Below are 5,475 nucleotides of genomic sequence, written 5' to 3' on the forward strand. Positions count from 1 at the left end.
TTCTTTCCTTCCACTTTAAACACATGCAATTGAGCCTCAAACCTTTATGAATTATGCATGCATGTGACCTCTAGCCTTTAATTTCATCTCTAATGGCATGAATGATGCTCAAACATGAGAGTTCTTGACAATTTCATACATGCATGTATGACTTAGCACCATTTCCTTCATTCTAAGCTTATTTTATGCATTTAAACTCATAATCTTGATGAAATCTCATGCTAGATAACTTAAATTCACAATTTAGAGGTTGAATTCTTACCTAGAGTCTTCAATTAGCTAGATTCTTGCACAATCTTGATGAACTCAAGTCAAAACCTTCAATTCCTCTTCAATCTTTTTCTTTCTCTCTCTAAAATGTGAGTTCTCTCTTTCTCTATAATGCTCTCCCTCAGATTTTGGCACTCAACAATGGGCAAAGATGAGCTCAAATGAGCTTAAGGCTCATGTTTATATAGTTGTGAAGTATTAAAACATTAATTGGAATGTTAGGCTTATTAAACACAACTTAATTAATCATACTAAATCAATTTTTAATTAAACTCACCAAATGGCTCTAAAAATTCCAGTAAGCTTATTCATGTGGCCAATTTCAGTTTTCTGACGTCATTTAGGTCATAAATTTTAAATTTTGAACACAAATTAGAACATATAACCTCGAATCAGACAGATACGCACAAATTAATCACATGGATCATTTCACAATTAAAGTTTAACACATAATTAATTAATTATAATCGTGATTAGCATTTTGGGGTTGTCGTATGTTGATAGCTCAGTTGTCAACACACATACGCTAACTTCCATCTTTCTTTGCTGTCAAAAGAGTTGGAACGACACATATTCTACAATATATGCCCCTTCTGCAGCAACTCTTCAACTTTCTACCTCAAAATCTCGTTCTCTTTTGGGTTTATCCTGGAGTGCGATAAGCTTAGCAAATTAGCTCCTAACACAAAATCAATATGATACTGGATATCCCTTATCAGTGGTAGCTCATCGAGTAGTTCATCAGTGACGGGTTCTTTAAACTCCTCAAGCAATGATTGTATCTTCTTTGGAATTTGTACTACTACTTTCTTCTTTCTTTCCTCTACTAAATCTTTGACAACCATCACATAAATTTCTTCTGAAGCTTTTAAATTTGTCATAAACTCAGCCTCTGAACTAGAAGTGAGAAAAGATTGTCCCTATACTTTAGGTGGTTTGGACACTATTTGTTATGGTGAAGGAACCATAGCAATTTTATGAGTGTTCCACATAAACAAATGACATCCACATCAAACTGCCAAGGCCTACCCAAACGTATATGACTAGCATCTATATAAATCATATTACAAACATATTTGTAATGCTTGCCAATGGAAATAGGGACCTAACAAACGTTGAAGCCTTCTTGATCCAACCAACGTCGTAAGGATTGGGATGTGTCTCAATCTGTAGGTTCAAGTGCTCCACCAATCTATTTGCAACAAAGTTCTTATAGCTTCCACTATCAACGATCAAATCACATACTTTCTAGTTGACTGAAAAACATGATCGAAAAATATTATGGCATTGATTAAAATCCTCCGTCTTTGGTGTGAATAAAACTCATTGGACCACACAGCTGACTCATTTTTCATCCTTTATGCTGAGCTTAGCCCCATCATATGGATCATGATCTTCATTTTTTGCGCCCTCATCAGCTCCAAAGTTATCGTCTTCTTCAGCTAGGTTGATTGGCCGCAGCTTTGGACAGACATTGGAACGGTGGCAGAGTTTGCTACACCTATAGCACTTCTCCATTGTCGGCTTGACATAAGGATTAGGATCTACTCTAAAAGTTGAACTTGTTGCCTGGTTGTTGCCTCCGCCATTAGCACCCTTGGGTTGGATTGCAACAGCCGATGTTTGGACCCTTTTTTTCTTTTCAGAGGTAGGAAAAGAAGAATCCATAATTGTCCATTGATAATCTGAATATGTTGGCTTGCGCTCCAACAGCTTGGCTTAGAGAGCCATGTTGTGTGCTTCATCCACGGGTCAAAAAATTACCAAACCAAACTTCTCTCGAATTGTTTGCTTTAATCCATTGAGATATCTGGCTACTCGTTGTCCTTTCATCTCATTTAGATTGTTGCAATCTAAAAGTCGAAAAAACTCGATAGTGTAGTCAAACACAAATTTGGACCTCTATGGGCAATTTTGATAAAGCTGGAACAAAAATTGCTCATAGTCTGGCGATAGTTATCTGTCCATGAGAAGCTGCTTCATCCGTTGCCAAGTCCAAATTAGGTTATTTTCTTGTCACTGTCTAGTTCTTTATAATTGGTCCCACCAAACTGCAACGCTTTCCCTTAATTTGACTCTGAAACCTCCATCATCTCGAAGAACCGTTCAACTTTGGAGATCCAATCTAGGAAATCTTCAATATGTAGATTTCCATTAAATTAGGAAATATCAATTTTTAACTAATAGTCATCAATCCACTGTTATTGTCTCTTTGGTTGAGGATCTTCATACTCATTTTCAATCTCTGGCTTGAAGCCTTCACTGTCTAATTGATACCAGGCTTGATGTCTTAAGTTGTTTTGGATAAGATGGCCTCAGGCAATTCCTCTGACGCAAACTCTGTCTTGGTTAATTGGTTGGCCTTAGGAAACTCCCTCAGCAAGTGCCTAATCAACCACTGGCGATATGTTGTTGGCGTTCAAAGTCAACCTGTAATCATGTCACGAATCTCATTCAACTATCGTTGTCTCTCAAATGCTTCCCACAAAGCACCGACCCCACGATCACCGTCAGTAGGGTTTGTGTGTACTTCTCTGTCTTGTGCCATTGAGCTAGCCAAATCTTTGCTTTGATATCACTTGACACAGTGGAATGCACACAAAACATATATTGTTCTAGTAGACAAAGACCCTTGAATCCACAAGGAACATAGACTAACTTGAAAATTATATTGATAAAGAATGTCTTTGCCTTTAGGCTTACATGACTATTTATACCAGATAAAGTCTTGGAGACCAAGTAATATAAGAAACGAATTAACTAGAATAGTACTAGTCTTGGACACCAAGTATACTTGGAGACCAAATAATATAAGAAAGTAACTAGTTAGGCTCTTCCTTGGTCACCAAGGAAATTATATTTTTTAATAGAAATTCTTGGTTGCCAAGTAAAAATTGTCACAAATTATCATTTCCCCTTTGGTTAATAATTTGATTTCCTTGACTTGTGTTTGTCCAATTGCTTCAAGAAATCTATAGTCACTTGTTCTGCATCAAAAAGTGAAGTTCATCTCTCTCTCTCTCTCTCTCTCTCTCTCTCTCTCTCTCTCTCCCTCTCCCTCTCCCTCTCTCCCCCTTCCTTTCCTATGTATGAGACTAAAAGTCTTCTACTCAAGTTTAAGACTTAATGGATTTTTTATTTTGTATTTGTACAAAGTGAATTTTGATATAACTCTGTAGGTAGTGAAATCCAGCTGGCTTTGTATTGTTTGTATTGCAAAATGTATCTTGCACAAATATATATGAAATCCGGCTAGTTGATTTATGGGGAATTTTGTCGAAACTCCCTCTGATTATAGCAAATTTTGTTTAAAATATTTATTATATAAATAGTGAAATACTGTCATCATGACAAGCACCATAGTCACTATAATTGTTTATAAACAATTACAAAAAAAACATAACTTCAATTGAGTAAAATGAAATAATAACTTTAATAAAGTAAAATTTTACTATTAATTTAAAACAGAGCATCACCAAATAATAGACAGATTACATATTATTATAGCAAATTAGAGTAAAATTTTACTCACTTTTAAAAAGAGCATTAGCAAAATAAAACACTTTGACATATATTACCAGAGCAAATCAAAGTAAAATTAATATAATGGCAACAAAAATACTATCATTCGATCAAATTCGAAAAAAATAAGTAAATCATAACAAACAAAATATAGAATGTTCAATCTTTAATCTTATCTGAAAAAACTTCAATAATTATGTACTCGTTATCATAATCAAAATTGATATTTTTTTTTTCCAAATTCGGATGAATTTTAAAGTTGATGATCTATTGGGACCTCTGTTATCACAATCTTATAATTCGCAATTTATAGCGACTCTGGTTTTGATCTGACCCTTGTTGTAATTTGGAATACGGGTTTTTCGATTTCGTACTGTTGAACATGTCTTGCTTGCCTTCTACTCCCTTAACCTTGGCTTTAGGATTGTTGTGGTTGTGTTTGGAATAGGTTGGTTGCCTAATTTCCAAACTCTTGTTGCCCAGATTTTTGGTCTTCTGCTCGAGCGGCACTTCTTGCGCTCGAGCGGGCTTTGCAAACTCTCAGTACTTTTGCAGGTCTGCAAAACTACAAGGAGAGTGTTTTCTACACTCAAGCGGCATTTACTACACTTGACCGGGTGAGCTCTCCAGCCGCCTTATTTGCACTCGAGCATTGGTTTGTTGTATGCAAAACTACTAGATGTGTGTTTTCTATGCTTGAGCATCACTTCTTAGGCTCGAGCAGTAAGCGTCCTTTTCTTGGTGTCTTGGCGCTCGAGCGGCACTTCTTACACACAAGCGAAACAACTTATTGTGTTTGAAGCTTGAGCGTCACTTCTTGCACTCGAGCAGACTGTGCGTATATCAGATCGCGAAAATGACTTTTTACATCACGTTTTCAGATCTATTTCTCCCTAAAATTTAAAGTTGAGACCCTCTCTCTCTAAAACCTACATTCTCTCTACTTTTTCCTCTAGATCTAGTGATTTCTCCACCAATGGGCATTTGTTAAAAAGGTAGAGCACATCAATAGCTACATTTAGATCCGAATCAACCTTGGTTTCGGCATCTTTGGAGTTTCTCCACTTCTCCTTTGGTCTTATAACTTCGAGGTAGGGATTTTTCTATTCTTTCATATGGTTTTTGGCTTAGTTATTGGTTGTTGTGTAACAACGGTGGGATTTGGGAGTATGTTGGACAAACCTAGGGTTTAGGTTAAAAATCAAAAGAGGGGTTTCTATGTGAATATGATATAAAGGATTATAGGCTTTAAAAATGAGGTTGTATTGTGACAAAATAGTTGATTTTGGCATTTGAGTGATATTTGGAAAAGATGGAAGTTTGCCCTAAAATGTTACAAATATTTATTTTGTGTAAATAAATGAAATTGGTATTGTAAAATGTGAAATGAAATGGGTGTGGACATAAATGGTGGAGAAGAATATGTATTATCTCTCACTTGTGAAATTTTGAATAAATTATCTGTCTTAAGATTGACTATCTGTGTAGAAATATCTATATTGGGCTATCGGCAGAGGATAGCTATGAGTGTTCTAAAAATTGCATGAGGATTAGGTGAATTGAAGCTAATCTCTTGTTGATTGTCATTGAATATGACTATGTTTTAAATACATTGTATATGCATGATTATTTGGGAAGAGAAATGGGATGTACTCCATTGTTTGGGTAGAGATAGGAGATGGA

Source organism: Camellia sinensis, chromosome 15 (genome assembly GCF_055761805.1).
Source record: "Camellia sinensis isolate YWXY chromosome 15, ASM5576180v1, whole genome shotgun sequence".
Lineage (NCBI taxonomy): Eukaryota > Viridiplantae > Streptophyta > Magnoliopsida > Ericales > Theaceae > Camellia > Camellia sinensis.